Source organism: Pogona vitticeps, chromosome 8 (assembly GCF_051106095.1).
Source record: "Pogona vitticeps strain Pit_001003342236 chromosome 8, PviZW2.1, whole genome shotgun sequence".
Taxonomy (NCBI): domain Eukaryota; kingdom Metazoa; phylum Chordata; class Lepidosauria; order Squamata; family Agamidae; genus Pogona; species Pogona vitticeps.
In genome coordinates this window covers 17,451,847-17,473,298 of record NC_135790.1, presented here as the reverse complement: position 1 = coordinate 17,473,298, position 21,452 = coordinate 17,451,847, and the positions used below count along the sequence as shown (strand labels likewise).

General features: G+C 41.8%; 1 long non-coding RNA gene across 1 annotated transcript in view; it reads right to left on the bottom strand.

Moving 5' to 3' along the window:
- Positions 1-874: 874 nt before the first annotated feature.
- Positions 875-21,452, bottom strand: part of LOC110069912 (uncharacterized) — a 44,965-nt gene continuing 24,387 nt past the window's right edge. Inside the window, exons 2-5 of the long non-coding RNA XR_012080853.2 lie at positions 10,128-10,262; positions 7,096-7,978; positions 3,602-3,721; positions 875-1,004 (exon numbers count right to left, since the gene is read on the bottom strand). This is a non-coding gene — a long non-coding RNA (uncharacterized LOC110069912). The remainder of the gene's footprint in view (positions 1,005-3,601; positions 3,722-7,095; positions 7,979-10,127; positions 10,263-21,452) is intronic.

The following is a 21,452-nucleotide window of genomic DNA, read 5'->3' as shown; positions in this document are numbered from 1 at the left end:
AGCTCTGCTCTGCTCTGGGCGCCCAGATTTGCAAGATGCATGATTAGAACAGAGCTATCTTAAAACTTCCTTGACTCTGTTAATTCCTTGTTCTGTTCAATTAATCAATTTCTGAGATGGAGGAAGGGAAAAGAAGATGAAAGCAGATCAGGCATCACACATGGGGAGGAAAGGATTCAAATAGGAGTCAATTTACTCATTGCCCTGCCTCTCTCACAGCTGCTAGACCCGGGTAGAATGGCCTTAAATACAGAGACTATAGACCCCTACACATCGGTGCAAGTGATCACACTGCCTGAACAAAGGGATTTGATTCCAGCAGAACAGCTGAAGCCGCAGCAATGGAGGAAAAAACTATGGACATGGGGAGGGACTCCAGGTGTTCTGCCTTGACTTTTACATCATTTAGTCAATTGAAAATAATTCAAATCAAACTGTCCTGGTCCTGGTAGTCTCACTTACCCCCATAGAAATGTTTGATGAGGACACAAGAGTTGATGGCTTTTCCCAAAGGAGGTTAGGTTGGCCTGTTCTTATTATTCTTCCTCAAGTAAGCAAAGCTTTGGACCACAAAATGGAATTTAGGAAAAAAGAGCTTTTAATGGAAACAAACTCCTAACCTTGAGCCCTGAGGGTAGATATCTAAACCACTGAGCTCTCTAGGAGGCTGGCCAGACAGACAGACAGACAGACAGCACATCAAAGCAACATCCATATTAGTGCATTTGTGACTCATCCGTCAAGATTTATGTGGTGGTCATTTTGTTTTTTTTCTGAGAGAAATGATTCAGCAACAGAACTGGTCATTAACAGAATTGTAGAGATCTTGCAAACCCTCCGCAATAATGACTTTGATTCACTGATTCATTGATTAGTCCAGAAGTTGTGGTAGTTGCAAAGGTTTCGGGCACAGCACACCATCTTTTCCTCAAAGTCTTCCTTCTTCTTCTTCAGGACACGACATACGTCACTGCAACCCCGGTCCACACCTATCACATTTTTTCCTGGAAAGAACAGCAGGGGAAAGCTAGATATATATTGGATTTCTCAGCCTGGTGGTGTAGAAACCTATTGCCCAACTATGCCTTTCGTCCCTTCCAGTATCATCCTTGGGAAACCCTAGGAAATACGTCTGTGCCTTCAGGGACATTGGTGGGTGGAGGGGGCTATTCAATCTGGTCAACTGCTATATAAGGAATATAGGGGACAGAAACCATCGTGTGTTCTCCTCAGACCACAAAATGTCTTGGGTGAGTAGAATCACAACAACAACACACAACATAGTACAAACCCTCCACTGTGCTAATGTTGAGACTGAAACATTTCTGCTACTCTTGCTATGTTGGAAATCTGACACAGCATTGATGTCTAAGTAAATCTGCAGTGTATGGGCTTTTCAGCTGCTGAGGAGTTCAGGCCATGTGTCAAAGAGAAAGAACAGGGAGCCTTGGAGAAACAAGTGGAAGACTCTCCCAGCTCATCCTCGGCATCTGCCATCAGAGACAGTTGCTCTGGTCTTCCAGATGGTTTGGCTATCCCTGCTTATCCTGTATTGATGACATGCCTCTGTGCGTGTCTGTGGATCTCATGGTGCATGTATCTATGCATGTAACTATGTATATTGTTATATTCTGCTGTAAGCCGCCTAGAGTGGTCTTAATTGACTAGATACACGGGATATAAATAAAATAAATAAATAAATAAATAAATCCCTTGGCTGTTTCCTACACGGCTTCAGAATTTGGAGGAACCCCATTCCTTTTTTAGCCAGGCTGCACAAAAAAACAAAACTCATTATCCTGTTCTCTAGTTTCTTGAATTCCAAGGAGAAATGGTGAGGAAAATGGTGGTCTCATCTGAGGTCCCTAATAAATTGGAGAGGCTTTCACTTCTGGAAGTGAGCGAACTGCATCCTACAGGTGACATGCAGCCTTTTTATTTTATTTTTTTGGACACACAGCCTGTGCCACAATGTTCCCCCTAATAACCATTTTTGAACATCAACATTGTGTTTTTCCAGCAAAATATGTCTGCAAAACTCTAAGTTGGCTCCTTACTTCCATAGAACCAGTTTTCAGTGAAAGAGGAAAACATTTAATTTCCTTTAATTACAAATAGAGATGGGCATGAAATGAACTGTGAAATGAAAAGAAGCATGAGCTGGCCTGGTTCGTGCTTTAGTTCGTGGCTCTCAAGTTCACGGCTCCCATTTTGCTGAAACGGGTGGCAAACAGTGGCTTATTAAGGAGACTCTGCTTACATGCCTCTTCATGTCTCAAGTCACACAACTGACATGTAATGAGGAATACAAGTGGCGACTTCTTAAATCATAGCAATAGGCTGTGGGTTAAACTGCTGAGCCAATGGGCTGCCAATCGAAAGTTTGGCAATTTGAATTCGTGTGAGGGGGTGAGCTCCCGTCGCTTGTCCCAGCTCCTGCCAACCTAGTAGTTCAAAAGCATGCAAATGTGAGTTGATGCATGGGTACCACCTCAGTGGGAAGGTACAGTGGTGCCTCGATAGATGATGATAATCCATTCCACTGAAATCGCTGTGTAGCAAAATCATTGTCTAGCAAACAGCATTTCCCCATTGGAATGCATTGAAACCTGTTTAATGCGTTCCAGTGGGGGAAGAATTGTTGTTGTCTAGCGAAGATCAGCCATGGGAAAGCCGCTTTGCGAACCGCTGATCAGCTGTTTAAATCGCTGTCTTGTGAAGCTAAGGTCCCCAAAACACCTCTTTACGAGCGCGGAGGGAGCTGTCAAAATCGTCGCCTAGCGAAAATCGGTTTGCAAAGCAGGAACCAAACACTGTCCAGCGAAATTCCCCCATAGGAATCACTGTTTTGCGAATCACAATAGTGATCGCAAAAAGCCAATGTCTAGCAAAAAAAAAATGTCATGTGGGGTAACTGTCTAGTGAGGCACCACTGTAATTGCATTCTGTGTCTAGTTATGCTGGTCACGCGACCAAGGAAAGTGTCTACGAACAAATGCAGGCTCTTTGGTTTAGAAATGGGGATAAGCACTGGCCCCTAGAGTTGGATACGACTGGACTTAATTGTCAATAGAAAGCTTTACATTTACTTATGCTGGTATATATAAGCAATAGGATCCTGACATTAATATAATAATATTTAATTCCTCCTTAATTAAGTTGCAGTAATTTATGGGGAAGAGTGGTGAATTAGCCATTAATGAATTAAGGATTGTTCTAGCAATGCTTGCTTAAGTCTGAATGAACTTCTAGGAGAAATGTTATTTTATAACATCAAGAATATAAAATATATGAACAAATGACATGGAGAAGAACCAAGCCTATTAGACTTTGGCAGATGTTTGAGGGCATGTGAGGTTAGCAGGATTTTCCTCAGCAATCGTGAGATCTAAGAAACCATTGTTCAGAAAGCGAGGTTTATCTTGAATGCTGGTGGAACGAATTTTTGTAAAAAATGTCATCACATGCGTTTCTGATCACCATAAAGGCATGAGAAATATAGAGGCTAGTCACTGAAGATCAGTATGGGCTTCCTGTCCCTACAGCAGACTGTCTTAAAAGCTGAGCGTTTTCTGCTTTCCAACAGTAACCATTGCCTCACCTTTAGTAATCAGCCGAGAGTAACAGTACCGCCACAATCCCGAATCACAAGTGTTTTCACTATGCACACAGGTATTGTCTTCTGTAACATTTTTACAGAAAAAACAGGTAATAGCATCACCTGAAAGGAAAACACGAAGCGATTTACTAGCTACAGAAGAATCCCAGGCATTGGAAAGAATCATAGAATCATTGAATCATAGAATAGTTGAGTTAGAAAGGGCCTGTAGAAAGGGCCATCAAGTCTAACCTTCTCAACCAGGAATCCAAATCAAAGCAGATCTGACAGAATTATAGATGTGGCACATCTAAATACCCATCATTATCCATGACTGTTGCCTGATTTATTGATCCTCTGTTTAATCTACAAGTACAGTATTTAAGAAATGTAAATAAAAAACTGTCCTCAAGTGAACTGAGCAGCAGTCCTTGCATTACTGCAATCATAACCAAGGCTCTTCTAAATACAAATATCGGGGGTCATACCAATCTGTTCCGATGAACCTTAATGTCATTAGAAGGTCACTTCCGGATTTCCAAAAGTGTTATCTGGGGCCAAAGCAAGATGAAGAGGTGGAACTGGTAGTATTTAATGGGAGAATGGTGTGTGTAAGCAGCCCCGTATCTCCAAGAAGATTTATGGGGGTGCCGGAAATTGGGACGAGTACGAAAACCAGACAAACCTCTAACTGCTGAGCAGAGCCACTTGAAACTCAGCCGGGTTCTGTCTAAATTTTCTTCCTCAGAGGCCAATCTCCTTAGTAAGAAAGCAACACACACAGACACATACTCAGAACAATCTGGCTCTATAACTTAGGGTAGCAAACACACGTGGCCAATTAGACATTCAGCCCGTCTGTGCAAGGACTAACACCTGCAGTTTCAAACATTACTGCTTTATTGAAAAGATTTGCTTTAGAAAAGATTTCAGTTAATAGTAAAATGGTTTAGTAGGTACATTTTCATTCAAGACCAACGGAACACTCCACTCCCCCCACTCCAGCTGAAAAAATAAAGAAATGAAACTATGCTAACTAATATAAAGGATAACATAGTCCATCTCACGTGTCTTGGGTCTTCAAAGGCTGATGCTAGATGAAAACCAGTCCATGGTAGGAAAAATAGTCCATTTAGGGAAAAGCACGTGTCTGCCCCTTTCTCAGGCAAACTCCATCTTTTTTTTTTCTTCTCCTCACTCTTCTTCTTCCCAGAATGCCTCCTGGGTCTTGTTGTCCCGCCTAACTTTCTCATGGAGCTTCAGTTGTTATCATTCTTTGTGGCAGAATTATTTTGACTACGAAAGTCTCTGCTCTCTACTCAGCTTAGCAACGAGATAACCAGAGAGCGAAGCTTCTCTGAAACAGCATGTAAAACTTTCCTACTACAGAACAGACTTTAAATCAAAATGGATGCTATTGGGACAATCTTAGGACTACATATCCCATTCTAATACACATAAAAACACAAATCATCACAGTGTGTTCCAGCAGCTCCTGAGGACGCATGCTTCTATTTTTCCTGAAATGTTCTCCTTCAGCAATGAAGGTATGCTGGGCCCCCCAAAACGGTACAAAGAGCCTAAGCACCCCACCATTCTTGCTTTATAGACTGTAGTTCTCCCCATTTCTGAAGCTTACCTGTGTTAAAGGAGAGCAGAGCTAAGAAAGCGAATGCCATAACCTTTCCCATCTTTCGTTTCTTTGGTTCGAGAATAAGAGGAAGAGAAAACAGGCTTCTCAAAGTCTAAAACAGGCAGCCGGTGAGAAATTCCTCCATTGGATGAAGGAAAGAATAGACTGGATGGTTTGATTTTTCAAGCTGGACCCAGTGTATCTATTTCTAGGACCTTGTGAAATGTGAGGGTGCAGAACAGCTAGTAACTTATGGCAGCTTTTTCATGTACTTGAGGAGAACTGGTGTAGGTGGCTATCATAATGAAGGCAGCTTAGCCTCAGGCCTCTAACCACAAAAGTCACATAAGGAATACGATCAGCTTCACTGCTTTCAGACAAGAAGCTTCATTTTGGAAATGTGTGAGTTATTTCCATTATGAAAAGATCTGCTTTCAACAGGCACGAAATAGATTTAGAAGAAATCCATTGTCGCTTCTCTTCCATTTTGCCAGAAACCAAAATACTTTGCCCTCATGCCCCCGTTTGTATTTCAAAAGGCAAGGAGATGTATCTCAAGAGGTTTTTGGAAAACATGAAGGCAATATGTCCATGGAGCTTTGAGGCCAATATCGTGTTTCTTCTTTAGCCTGCTTACGGCAGAGCGGGCATGGCAACATTTGTGTACCTAAAGTTAAAAAGGCGTGTTTTCTGCTGTTTGAGTTGCACTCGCTCAAATCTTTGCTTCATCACTGAGTCGGAAAAAGCCCTTAAAAATGTTTTGGCACAGAGGGACTTCCGCCACATCTCAGCAGTTCTTGGTTTTGCCCCCTGGTCCAGCAACCATAGTAGAGATCATTTTTTGTGATCCTCTAGCACCGCATACTTCTACATGAAAGAAGTTTCTATTGGAATATGTGTGTAGCAAATTCAGTTCTTCGAAACACCTCTGATCTAGGAACATGAGATACTGTGCAAATACAGCAATGCCTCGCTTAATGGGCGCCCCGTTTAACAATGAAATCGCATACAACAAACTTTTTGTGATCGCTTTTGCAATCGCATTGCGATGTTTTAAATGGGGAAAAATCGCTTTGCGATGATCGGTACCCTGTTTCGCTTACCGATCATCGCAAAGCAATGATTTTTTAACAGCTGATCGGCGGTTCCAAATTGGCCACCGGGTAAAAAAAAAAATGGCCACCTGCTGTGTTTTCACGCAGATTCCTCGCTTACCGGGCAGCGAAAATGGCCACCATATGGAGGATTTTCGCTTTAAGGTGAGTTTTAAGCCCATAGGAACACATTGAAGGGGTTTAAATGTATTCCTATGGGCTTTTTAAAATCACGTAGCCATGAAATCGCTTTGCAGTGATTTTTGCTGCACCGATTAACGTCGCTATGCGAGGCACCACTGTATAGCACAGCAATGCCAAGCATTTCCTGGCATTTTGAATAGCGGATGTAGATCCGCTATTCAAAATGCCAGGAAATGGCCGATATTGCTGCATAATATTTGCCTGCATTGTTGGCAGAAAAAAGGATGCCAAGCTTTACACAGCAAAAGGCAGCCTGAATGTTGACAACACCAATGGCAGCAGTCAAGATGGTCTACAGCATATCCTGTTGTGCTCGCTACCATTCAGAAAGAGACACCAACCAGAGGGAAATCCCAGATCAAACCCAATTTTTTCATCAGTTAAGTACTTCTCATCTAAACACGAAACAATCCTTAATTGGGGAGGGGATTCACACTGAGGCATTAATGCTTCTTGTGGCCTTATGACTCTACCTATGGTTTTCTTGGAGGTCTCAGGATGGCTGATATTGGAAACTCAAGGGGATAAACCCAGTTGGTCCCTCTTAACTTTGAAAGCTCCATTACCTTTTCCAGCAGAGAGGAGTCAGTCTAGAGCTTTTCCATTAATACGTATGTTTTCTCTAATGAGTTCATGAAAGTAAGAAAACATTTTGGAGTGTGGTCCATCCTCAGAGTTTATCAGTAAGGAAAAAACATAGAGAATAGGGGAAAGAAAGAAAAAACAAGCATCAGCGGATGACGAAGGGATTATGATGAGCTAACTAACCTGCCTGAAAGTCCAAGTACCTGTCATGCTTCTGAAATGTGGAACAGGGATTTTCAGCAGACACATGACAGCCAAGAAAAAGATTAAGCCATCTTTCATTTGGCTAACAACCTTAGTCTTTGCTTTAAAGAAAAGTGGCCCAGAGTTGTTGCAAAGTTTTGAATTTTGGTGAAAAACCTGCAGCTGTGCAGCTGAAGTGCAGGGACTTACAGAGCAGAATTAGCCTCAAGTCTTCCCAGAGCAGACCACCCCTTTTTTTGTCTCGCCAGTTGGCACAGATTTGCACATAGATTCAAAACAAAACATCCAAGAGTTAAGTGTTTGAGAGCTTGATCAAATTTGTTTTTTTAAAATAAAGTTTCAAGATCTTTCCACGTGACATATGAAGCAATGTGTGAGTTTTTTTAGATCAAGAACAAAGCAGCAAAAAAAATCATCTCACCCCTCACTAAGTACTGGGGCTGCACTTGAGAGGGTGTTTAATGCCCCAGATGGGGAGGAGATGAGTAGAATGCTATGACAGTTCTGCTAGCTCTGATGGGAGATAATTTGGCCAGATGTTATGCTGATTGCAATGATCTCTGTGATTGCAGCACCAGGTGAGGTTCCTATAATGGCTATCACGTTGTACATGGATGCAGTTAGAAATGCAGCCTCGGTCCACAAAAAGAAGCACTCCATCTGCAGAGGTAAGCAAAGAGAAAGACAGGAGGATTATTTTCAAGGAACAATGAATTTTCATGGAATATCTCTTGCTGGCCTGAAATACTGCAACACTTTTAATTAGTTTTTCTGAAATACGAGGTGGAAGGTTATTGGTTTTTAATGCACGCGCAACAGGAATCAAAGACTTTGCTGCAGCTAATGATGCTTAATTGATGGGCATGTCACCACGAACAGGATCAGATACATGATGCAGCCCATGATCAAAATGAGACTGGCATCTCTTTGATTAAGCAGTGGTGGCTTCCCTGATTTCTCTTGTATGTGCGTTGAAAAAGAGAAAAGTATTCTACCCTTATATTTAAAAATGCCATAATTACTCAAAGTCTTAACAAAAATACAAGAGTAAGATTTCAGGGCCCGGTTAAAGTGGAGATATGCATTGATTTCAGCTCCACTGTATTTAAAATCAGTTTCGGGTTTACATCTCAACATACACGTCCATTGTGAAAATAGTAATTCTGATTTAAATTAAAGATTTTAAACTATTGTTTACTGCCACTTATATACAAGGGTACCACTTATAAAACATTGGGAATCACTGCGGGTGGTTGTAGGTCTCTCTCTCACACACACGCACACATACACATACATAAATAACAAATCTGGAAGGATTAGAACAAGAAAAAAAGGTAATGATGATACATAAGGAAGGCTTGGACTTTTTTGGCCACAACATGAATATTTTGGGAGTGGCAGTCAGGGGCTTTTAAAATTACATTGCTGAAGTGATGCAGCGCTAATCTTATTATTAAAATATTTTTAAAAATCAGACTGGCATCATTGCCCTTACCACCCAAAAACCAGAAGCACCACACAGAGGCACAATTAACAATGACAGTTGCATTCAGATTGGCCAAACTGATGGGAAGGGGATCGATTTATATAGCGGTGTAATTTAAAAAGCCCCTGCTCGCCTCTCCCAAACAAACTCACGCTGCAGCCAAAAAAACCCAACAACATGAGCATCCTCGTGTGTCATGCAGCCAGCATTTTTTAAAAATCAATCTTATTTATGCACAACCCTACTCAACAGTGGTTCTTATTGTCAGTTTAACCATGCCCTCAGTCTGGTCATTTTCACTATTATGTTTGAAACAATGGAACAAGGCTTAAGTTTCTGTCTGTTAAATTGTATTTTATTTACTTTTTGTGAATTATCTTGGACTCAGATTTGAAAAACAAATGTAAAAAAAAGGATAGATATAGGCAATCACATTTAGCTCATCATAATTTAAATTCAGGCTAACCTGATGTAGTCTTTAAAATCATCCTGGTTTAGGATGCCATTCCTTATTCGAGCACTCGGCACTTTACTAGAGATTTGGGGATATCCTATCTCAAACATGGGACGTGGTGACTCTGCGGATGAAACCGCAGAGGCTTCTGTGTTGTAAGGTCTGTAGATCTGCAGCTGTAAGATCGAATCCACATGACGGAGTGAGCCCCCGTCGCTTGTCCCAGCTCCCGCCAACCTAACGGTTCGAAAGCATGTAAATGCGAGTAGATAAATAGAGACCACCTCGGTGGGAAGGTAACAGTGTTCTGTGTCCAAGTCGCACTGGCCACGTGACCACGGAAGATTGTCTTCGGACAAAATGCTGGCTCTATAGCTTGGAAACAGGGATGAGCACCGCCCCCTAGAGTTGAACATGACTGGACAAATTGTCAAGGGGGACCTTTACTTTACTATCTCAAACATGCATTCATTGTATGTCATATTTATTTTGGTTTTCAAGCTCCATAGATAGCCAAGTACTAAACTGCTTATGAGGCAGAGGTAGACAACTTTTGGCTTTCCAAATTTTGTTAGATGGCAGCTTCCATGATCCCTGCCCACTGGTTATGCTTAGTAGGATTAATGGGGGTTGAAATCCAGAACATGTGGAAGGCCCCCAAGTTTCCAACCCTGACATGGAGGGGCGGCACCATCTGACATGGGCTGCATCACATTTCTGTACATTGGATGGCATGGATAGAAAGCATAGGATAGGTGCTTAACTCTTCTGCTGCCTACATTTTCATCCCCAAACTACCACTTCTGACATTGCATAACATTCTGCAACCCATGAGCTCCGTCTCTTTAGAATGGACCCTTAGTACTCACTTTTGCTCACTACCCGGTTGTAACAGTACTCCATTTTCCAAGCAACGCAGGTGTAGGATCTTTTGACACAGTTGTTGTATGGATCTACATCGTCACAGCCAAGACAGTAGATGTAACCTTTCAAATACGATGGCCCTATGGAAACCGAGTGTCAACAGTCTATTATGAGGTTATAATTAATTAAGCTGGTTAACCATGCCTCTTTGGAGAGGTATAGGCCTATAAAAAAGATACCCTTCACTTTACGGGTTTGTGAATGTAAATCCTTCTTGAAACAATAATCTGATGAAATTATTATGTAAATAATACTGCCGATAAATGAGAAAAAAAAAATCCAGACAAAAGTGGACTCCAGCCTAATGATGGGAAGAGGACTTAACTAGAAATGAGGGAATTCTAACTAACCAGTGACATTACATAGGTTAGGGTCATGATTCCTAACTTTGGTCCCCAGATGTTGAAATCTGAGTCTCAGAGGTCCCAGCTGGTGTCACCAATAGCAACACACTCTAGTATAGTGGTGCCCCGCATAGCAACGATAATCTGTGCAGCAAAAATCGCTGCAAAGCGATTTCGTCGCTATGCGATTTTAAAAAGCCCATAGGAATGCATTGAAACCCCTTCAATGTGTTCCTATGGGCTTAAAACTCACCTTAAAGCGAAAATCCTCCATATGGTCACCATTTTCGCTGCCCGGTAAGTGAGGAATCGGTGCGAAAACACAGTGGGCGGCCATTTTGTTTACCCGGTGGCCATTTTGGAACCGCCGATCAGCTGTTAAAAAATCATTGCTTTGCGATGATCGGTAAGCAAAACAGGGTACCGATCATCACAAAGTGATTTTTTACCATTTAAAACACCGTAATGCAATCGCAAAAGCGATCACAAAATCTTCATCACTATGCAGTTTCGTCGTTAAACGGGGCGCCCGTTAAGCGAGGCACCACTGTAGTTGTAACTGGATAGCTTCTGGGGACTCCTAGTTTGCCTGAGGCAAGTCTCTTCCTTGTTGCACATAATCCACTACCCAACACTTAACCAACCCAAAATCATGCTGAACATCTTGAACAGGCCAGTCTCCAACAGCTGCTCCTTCTAGGTTTGACAGGTCATGCCTGGAACACTTTAGAACTGATCACTGTTATGTGTACACAATGACTGTAACTGCCATTGAGTGATCTTCAAGAAAGATTCACATCTTAGTTCTTTAGTTCCACTGAACTATTCAAAGCTTATTCAGTCTGCACGGTGTCGTAACCTCAGCTGCAACTATTCCTCATCTAGACAGATGATCCAGACTTACCACTAGCTGCTAAACAGAAGATACCTACGAAACCCACAGCCAGAATTTTCTGCATCTTCCTATTTTTTTCCCCAGTATACAGGACGAAGCTGCAAAAATATGTGAAAAGAGCACAAAGTCCAAAAGCCAGCCAGTGGGAAAAGCTTGTTAGCCTAATAAGCTAGCTTGTGGGATGAATGAAGGTGGCTTTATAGCTCTCAGCTTGTTATATATTAAAACAACTCGGTGTAACATAAAGAATACATCCAAGGGACACAAGGCTCTGTATGTCTTGTGCCCTTGGCAGGAATGCCCTGTAACATGAAGAACAATCTTAATTAAAATAGTTTTGAGCACACAGATGATTCACTTAGATTAGAAGTCCCAGCCTACAGCCTCTACCATGGGAGGGAAGCCCGGGTCCCTAGACTTTAACTTTCCTCTAACACAGTGGATTCCATATTTGGTGGTCCAGATGCTCTTGGATGACAACCTCCCAGTAGTCTTAGCTAGTGCAGCATATGGCTTGTAGTGCTTGAAGTCCAAGAACACCTAGAGTACCTCTACTCTGGTGCAAGGGTGAAGAATGAGTAGCCATCCAGATGTTCAAATCTGCAAGGCCAGATGCAGTGCATCCAAGACTATTTTAGGAAACGGCTGAGGAACTCTTGGAATCACTGTCTCTTATTTTCCTGAAATCATGGAGGAGGATAAAGGAAGTGCCAGATGATTGGAAGAGGGCTAATGTTGTCACTTTCTTCAAAATTGGCAAAAAGGAGGATGCTGAGAACTTCTACCCAGTTAGCGTGATGAATGATCAATCCGCAGAAAACTCTAGAGCAGATTATAAAGTGGTCAGTCTGTAGACATCTTGAAAACTATACAGTGATATTTAGAAGTCATCACAGAAGGTTAGTCTTGTGTAACATTTCCTTGGTTTTTTGGGGAAAGACAAGCTTTCTTGCTTGGGACAGCTATCATTGGAATTGGCTAACCTGCTTGATCCACAAGGCTGAAAAATATATGAAACAATCTCTTGATTTTTTTTAGGGATTTGTCTGAGTATGTAATCCATTTCAAACAGTACTTTTGACTTTCAAAGAACCCATGTTTCTTTAGTCTGTGTTCACTGGACTTAAGAAAATTCCTATTTTCTGTCTATCATCGCGTGTTTTTATATTCCCTGTATTCCTGACTACAGGCCTTTGAGACAGTTGACAACAAGTGATAACTAGAGCATACCAGATACAATACAATGTCTTTAAAATGTCACTGATAAAAACTGTGGAGGGTGGCACAGGGATGATACTGTAAATGTCCACTTTCTAGTTATTATATGCTATTGCTGCAACTGTGATTTTTTTGGCCAATTGTTGTTTTTCATAGGTTGGCATTTACTCCACGGAGAACCACTCTCAGCCCCATGGGTGCTAACAAACAAACAAGCAGATCAGATAGCACCAGATGTTTTGGGCTGTGGATGATGGAAGATCTTTAGCTGGACACCTGTTCTGTGTCAGGCAGTAAGCCCCATGGCTGTATTGTCTTAAGCCAATTATTATTCATAAGGCAGGAGATAAATACCATCTGTGGATCAAGCTATTTATTCAATCCAAGTAGACCAGTCACCTTCACAACAAGGAACAGGCGGAGGCAATGTAGAACATTTGTCAATGGGGGGGGGAGAGATCTGAAGAGTCAACACAGAATAACAAGTGAGTTCCATGTTGTCTCACAAATTCTCTGTTGACACCTAAGTACATCTTACATTTCCCCCTCCCCATAACAACATATGTACTAAATGACAATGTATAATGCAATGAATGAAAACTTTAGCTATGAGCTTATAAATGACAGGGCTGCACAATGGCTATATTAAGTAGGTTGACTGATTTAAATACCTTCTGGTCACTTCCAGTTTCACCCGAAGGGAGGGAGAGTCACTAAGCCTTTTCTCCTACTTGTGCCCCATGGGTCTCCTTAGCTATGCTGCCGAGGTCCTCTCCTTTTGCAGAGCTAGACCACACACCCTGAATCCCCTGGGATTTACTTGAGAGAGGTTTCCATCCTTAGCTGCCACTGAGTTGATGATAATCTGGGCTGGTGATCATGACTGACCATAAATTACTCAGCAGAAAGCAGCTAAGAGTCCCACAGGCAGAGCATTGAACATCTTCTTTGTTTATTTCAGGATCTGAGAAGAACCTGGAAAGATACAGCTAAGATTCTGAAAGCCAGCCATTGTCGGAAAAAAGGGATAATTTACTGTGAACCTAATAAATTAGCTTGTATGATGAACAAAAATGGATTTTTAGTTTGGGGCTTAGCTAGTAGTGATCTATTAAAATAACATGTATTCTGCAAAGGCAAGGTGTCCTATATCTTACATTCTTTGTGGCAGGAATGTCCTGTAACTTGTCAAGGAAGAGACAACTTCATAATTGGTATGCATGTTAATTACTCTGAAGGGAGGCCCTAAAGCAATGTATGTTGATCTCTAAGCTGGAAAGGGGCCCCGGACATCTGCCTCTTTCTTCTCCTCTAATAATGATGTCCGAAGATATTACAAGAAAGGAAGGGAAGAAGGAAGGAAGGAAAGGCTCAGCTATAATATGGACAGGGTCTTTCTTGGGCCTTGCAGATGATGTGATGGGATAATGCTGATCATCTCCTAAATGAGGGAACTCTAGGATTTGAAGGAAGGCAAATCCATGCTTTTTGAATGTTACCAAGAATGTCAATATATCAAGTATTATACCCGAATCATATGTTATCACTTTGGTACAGCAGCTATTTCTACATGGTCTAAACAGACACTACATGACTAACATCTGAAGGAGAAGTGATTTGGCCTACAGATTTGAGGATTTACACAATACATTCATCAAAAGCACAAGAACATTTGGGACCATTGCTTAGGCCTCAACTTGAGTACTGTGTGCAGTTCTGGACACCACACTTCAAGAAGGATGCTGACAAACTGGAGCAAGTTCAGAGGAGGGCAACAAGGATGATCAGGGGACTGGAAACCAAGCCCTATGAGGATAGACTTATAGAACTGGGCATGCTTAGCCTTGAGAAAAGAAGACTGAGGGGTGATAGGATAGAATTTTTCAAATACTTGAAAGGTAATCACATAGAGGAAGGGCAGGATCTCTCGATCATTGAAGAGTGCAAGACATGCAATAATGGGCTCAAGCTACAGGAAGTCAGATTTACACCGAATATCAGGAAAAAACCTCTTAACTGTTAGAACAGTATGACAGTGGAACCAATGATCTTGGGAGGTGATGAGTGCTCCATTGCTGGAGGCATTGAAGATAAAATCGGAAAACCATTTGTCAGATCTGCTTTAATTTGAATTCCTGCATTGAACAGTGGGTTGGATGCGATGGTGTTTTAGACCCCTTCCAGTTCAAGTATTCTATGATTCTATTGGCTTCCATGGCCTTACTCATGAGTTTATTAAGGGACAAGAAATCACAAGCAAGTACAGAAACCTCTAACTGTTGGTGCTCAGTGAAATTCATTATTTGTAGATCTTTGTATGGTGCTGTTCATTTGAAAAAGTCCTCAAAATATTTAGTTCACTGAAATGTTCCAGGCTTTTTCAGTGAATAAAACTCATTTTTAAATTGGTCTCATGACAAAGAAGGCATCTATACATCACAGTTGTATCAGTTTTAATACCATTTTAACTGCCATGGTGCCATCCCACAGAATCATAAGCTGTGTGTGGTTTGGCGAGGTGCTTGTAGTTTGATGCTGGAGAACTCTCATGCTATGATTCTCAACCTTTGGTCCTCCAGATGCTTTTGATCTTCTGCTCAAAAAAATCTTGGACTGTTGTCTAGACCTGGCTGGCGCTGTTGAGAGTCGAAGTCCAAAAGACCCAGAGGACCAGAAATTGAAAACCAATATTTAGAATAGTTTCCTGTAATTCTACAGCAGCAAAGCTGACATATCTCATAAAACAGCGAATCCCTGGATTCCACACAGTGTCGCCACTACAGTTAAAGTCATGGGTGAGGAACTGCATAGTGTAGATACATTCTGGTCTCACTTTGCATCACGTTTCATCTGCTGTTTCCTCTTTGTTTTGTTGAGGTGGTTTTAACTCTAGGATATTCACCACCAGAAGGTTCATGTTCACAGCCTGAGTTAACGGCTGAGCTGGGCAAAGCAATAGGTCCGCCTGGTGGCCATTGAACTACATGCAAGACATTTCTATGCTTTCTATTTAATGGATTCAAAAGAAAGCCTCTTGTACACTTACACCTGTGACAGATGAAGCAAGTAAAGGGAGGAAAGGTGTCAAAAGTGAGTGTGGAACTCCAAGTAACCCTTGTTGCACAACAACAACAACAAAAGAGTAAAGAGTGTTTTAAGGAGGCTCAACTGTTGGGAAGACTAACAGTTCAATTGGTGCAGAGTCTTCACATGGACAGGTGTGAAGCTGGAAAAGTGGAAATACCCTTTGAAGGGAGCTAAACCATACACAACAGGTAGTCACATCTTTGAAAAATCAGTGTAGATACCATGTTGGATTGGACTCATGAGATCTGTATTCAAATTCCCACTTGGTCACGTGAATCCAAGTGGCCCTGGTGAATCACTCCATGACGAAGCCAAATACTGTACTTCAAAAAGCCTTATTAGGTTCACTATAAGTTTGAAGCAACTATGCCATTGTTCGGTAATTAAGAAAAAAAACCTTCAAAGAAGCTATGTGCCACCAAGTCACTTTTGATGTGTGGCAACTATATGAGTTAATCGCTTCAAAAATGTCCGCTCTGCTCAGATCTTGCAAACCAACAACATCTCACTTTAAGTTGTTCTCTCTTCCTATTGCCCCCCCTTCCTAGCAATATTGTCTTTTCCATTAAGTTCTGTTGTATCTACTCCCAAATTTCCTACACCATTTCATTAAGTCCAAAACAGCTCTTCCAAATCTTTTGTCACAGAAGGACTACAGACACATCCAAGCTGTTCTCACTTCTGTCTTCCCCAAGTGATCATTGCACAGATCATGCTCTTATCTTTTGGAATCCTCTAGGTAAAGGTAAAAGTTCCCCTTGACACTTAGTCCAGTCGTGTCCGACTCTAGGGGGCAGTGCTCATCCCCTTTCCCAAGCCATAGAGCCAGTGTTTGCTGATAGACATTTTCCATGGTCACGTGGCCAGCGCAACTGGACACGGAACACCGTTACCTTCCCACCGAGGTGGTACCTATTTATCTACTCACATTTTTACATGCTTTTGAACGGCTAATTTGCCAGGAGTTGGGATAAGCGATGGGAGCTCACTCTGCCATGTGGATTCGATCTTACAACTGCTTGGTCTTCCGGCCTTGCAGCCCAGAGGTTTCTGCGGTTTATTCCCGCAGCACCACCATGTCCCTATTTGGAATCCTCTGGCACTGTGTAATTCTCCATGAGGGAAATTTCTGTTGGAATTTGCGTGTGTGGGCTTTTTTGTATATTTAAACTCCCATTTTAAAAAGCCAGGAAATTTAATTATTTTTTAAAATAACATTCTGGTTTAGGAATGTGGGATATTGTGCTTCTGTAGCCATGATTCAAAATCCTAGGAAATGGCTCAATGTTGCTGCACAACATCACGTCTGTGTCGCCAACAAGAAAAACAATGCCAAGCTTTACAGACCAAAGAGCAGCCTGAATGTTGACAACACCAGTGGCAGTAATCAAGATGGTCTACTGGATACCCATTTGTCCCCACTGTCATTCTTAAAGTGGCACCACGCAAGGGGAAATCCCAGAAGCTGACTCCTTTTCTCATCAGTTAAACACTTCTCACCCAAACACAAAGCAATTTCTCCACCTTTTATTATTAATTACTTCCTCCTTTCAAACCTTCCTTTTTATTAAACGAAACATTCTTTTTTCTGTCTCTATCTCTCCTTGACCTCAAATGGAGACTTAAGCTTCCATTCACAAGACTAGATGGAACCTTACTTTATCCTGAAAGCATTTCCTGCAAAAATAAAGGTTTATTTTTATACCTTACCATGGAATTTCAGAGTGATTACTCCTAAGATAGCCACAAGCTTACCTTGCCAGCCTGTTGCAACCTACTAAAAAAATTGTACCAAATTTTCCTATGCTTCACAGTTGTCAATACTATTGTTGTTATGTGATGTCAGGTTGGATCTGGTTTATAGCAAACCTAATAGGATTTTCAAGGAAACTGAGATATTTAAGGAGTGGTTTTACCATTTCTAGGGGACGTGGTGGCACTGCGGGTTAAACTGCAGAAGCCTCTGTGCTGCAAAGGTCAGAAGACCAGCAGTCGTAAGATCAAATCCACGAGATGGAGCGAGCTCCCGTCGCTTGTCCCAGCTCCTGCCAACCTAGCAGTTTGAAAGCATGTAAATACAAATAGATAAATAGGTACCACCTCGGTGGAAAGGTAATGGTGTTCTGTATCTAGTCGCACTGGCCACATGACCACGGAAACTGTCTTCGGACAAACGCTGGCTCTACGGCTTGGAGATGGGGATGAGCACCATGCCCTAGAGTCGGACACAACTGGATTAAATGTCAAGGGGAACCTTTATCTTACCTTTACCATTTCTGCTTTCCCAGTAAGTTTCCATTGTTGAGTGGGGATTCAAACTCTGGTCTCCAGAGTCCTATTCTGTTGCTCTGTCCACTACACCACACTGGGTAATACTATGGTCACATAAAAACAACATTCATACCCCAGTCTGTTTCCTTAAAACCCCAACAGGGCTGTTTGAAACCTGCGAGGACAGGAGATGGTCACACCCCGCTGGTTTGGCAGTTTGTGGTGGTTTGTTCTGCAGTCGAACAGGTTTTTGGCACTTCAAAGCACCGCATCGACCGGTGGATGTCTACTCAGAGGCAGTGTCCAGAGGAGGTGGGGCAGGGGAGCCGGGCCACGGACTCTGAGTGGGCGCCGCGAGTGGGAGGCGGAACTTTGAAGCACCGAACACCCGTTGAGCTGCTAAATGAAGTGGCACCAATAGGCAAACCTTCAATTCATCCCCATCTCTAGTGAGCACTTTTATCTGTATGATTATACAAAAATGTATGATCAAGGCATACATTTTTTCCCATGAAGCTCCTGGAATATAAAGGCTCTTGGGGCCATCCTCAAAACACACCAAAGTCCTTCTCAAGTTTGGGATTTTATTATAAGGGAAGATTATAGTGTCAGTCTGCTTCCTTTCTCACCCTACCCAGAATCCCCAATGCCAAAAACGGTACGGCTCTGCGTTAAACATAACACTTCCTTTTTTTCATAGCTTGAAACATCAAAGCCTCCAGTGAGCCTCTGCCCAAATTTCGAAGCAGAAGTTTTACTGAGGCTTACAAGATCATTACAACAGATAATGCAGAAGGTTTTGATTAGCTTCTGTGTGAAAGGAGAGCCTTGTAAAAACATAACACGGACGGCTTCAGACCATGACTTTAGCCACAACGATAAATATTATTGCTCGGGCTTTCATGTGGCTTTCCAGTCATTACCCAGCTTGGGCCAAAAGAGAGATGGGATAGTTCCTTTGTGGGAAGTTTGCAGTGGTGGGCGCCTGGCCGGTAGGTGGCAGCCATGATCAAGAGTATGGATTCGACAATTGCAATTTCGGCAGAGAGGCCTTGAAAATTTTGCCTCGGCTTTCATCTGGATCCATTCTCCTTATGTTTAACACATACTAAATCTGTGGGTTTTAAAGGGGAAACGGCACGTCTCGCCACAGAAACAGGTTGTGTACAGGTGCACAAGGAAAGGAATTCAATAATGTACCTCACCGTAGTGCGTCACTCAAAAAAAGGCGGGTGCTATTGGCACCTAAAATTAATAAGACCGTTCAGAGAAAAAACACTTTGATTATGTACACGTGAAGCAGAGCAGGTGCACAGACGTAAGAATCTCGCTTTGATTTCTGTCTGAGCCAAGGAAGAAATTTTGGGCAAGAGAGCTCTTAGAAGGCATTGAGTATGGACAGAGCTTTGCATGGATTCGCCATCGAATCTGGACTCAAATTTAGGGCATCTGAACAAATGAAAAATAAAAAAATAGAGAAGACAAAAATGTTGTGGCACCTTAAAGACTAGCTGCTATATTTTAACGTGAGCTTTCCTGGGCCAGTCCATTTCCTCAGACCATGAAACCTCACATTAAAGGATAGCAGCTTGTCTTTAAGGTGCCACGACATATTTCTCTTCTTTATTTTTTATTTTTTTCTCTTGTTTCTGCCCAATATGCGAGCACGGATGAACATGGCCGCCTCTTCTGTTTCTGGTTCAGTGTGAAGGTATTTGTTCCCTGTCTGACTCATTTGTGCCTCAGATCTGGACAGATGTGTAAGATTCCCACTGAGGCACATGGGAAAACCAGAATGGCTATGATTTATTTTATTTTTTTTACCTCCACAGAGGTAAGACAGCCCTAAGAGAGTAAACCTTCAGGGGTTTCCATACTAACCACCTTTATATTTTGCTTTTCTCCTCATTCTTCTATTTTCCAACAAAGGATCTTTTACAGGAATACACAATATCATGTCTTGAAAATGTTCAAAAACTCTTCCTGAGATGGACCTAAAAAAGCTCCTGACATCTTGAATCAAGATTTTTTTAAAGGGGCTTCCTGCTTATTGTATAAAGATCAGTTTGAATTTATGTCCCTAATTCAGGACAATGTGAATTCCAGTTAGAGTTGTTCTAGGCTTACAGGAAAAGAAAAGTAGCTCAGAGCTTGGAATTAACACATTACATGTGTGTAACTGTGTAAGGAGTGTACCTGTGTAGCAATTGGCAATGTTGGTACCTTTTCCGTGTAGCTAGCGACATTTGCAAGTTATTTTTAAGGGATAAAATGTATTTGGGGTCATTTGAGGTTATTTTTTTCTTTCATATTTAAGTTTATTCTCTTTTCTTCCCAGTGGACTTTGAAAAAAGGAATTAAAAATTAAAAGAAGCATAATGCACTGAAAATGAACACAGAACACACTATTAAACTTCATTAACATTAATATTAATCATTTACTTTTTGGGGGTGACACAATGAGTTACACAATGAATCCCTTCTAAAAGACATTTCTCAAACTCTGCAGTATGTATGGTTCCTTTTTGGAGATTTTAGAAAAGAATGACCAAGTCGTAATATTTGGATCTTCACACCTTCAGAGAGTTGAACGCATATGGAGGTGCCATACATTTCCTGGCTACACTATATTCCCACCAAATGTGTGAATGAACATATCCATTTCCATTGTTAGAAAAGAAGTCCTCAACTTCTGAGTGAGAAATAGTGTGATCTAATATATGAATTGTTGGGTTAGGACTCAGGAGACCCGGGCAGAATCCCTGTTTGATCATGGAACAGAGGGTGCCAATGATAAGCCATTCCTGAAACATGTCCCATGTCCTGACAACCATACATTGGACGTGAGTCGTCAGCACATAACACATACACAAGGTCTGAATAAAATCATGGGCTTCCATTCCAAGACCTGCAACTTAAAATCCAATTGTCCGATGGATCTTAATTAATGTCCTTCACAAATATCTTCAAAGAAGCCAATATGAACGTCCAACTCAAAAACATACTGTAACAAATTTAGTGGCGCAACTGAGTTTCTCATTTTAGATTTCAAAATACAAAAGAATAAGGACCTGGAAGATCAACAAAGCAGTCCTGTTGAACCAGCTCACAAAAATATGCTTTTGCCCCAGTTTGGCTTCAGCAGAGAACTAGGTGGGAGGGGTTTACATCTTAAATCAGCATTATTCTTCTTTAAGAGAGCCCTTAATTCCTGGTACAGAAGACGCCATTCTCTCCAGGTGGAACAGGGCATGCTGACCTCTGTGCAATTCCATTGAAGGATAGTTTCCTGGCAGCTCATGTTTGGGAACCTATCAAGAAAAATGCTTTAAACTGCTGTAGCCCACCCAGGATAGATTGGAGTTCTTAAATAAATGAGAGGGCGTTGGCGCTGGGCTGCCAGTTCTTATACCAAGATTCAAAGAAGGATGTGAGTCCTAAGTAAAAGCTGAGAC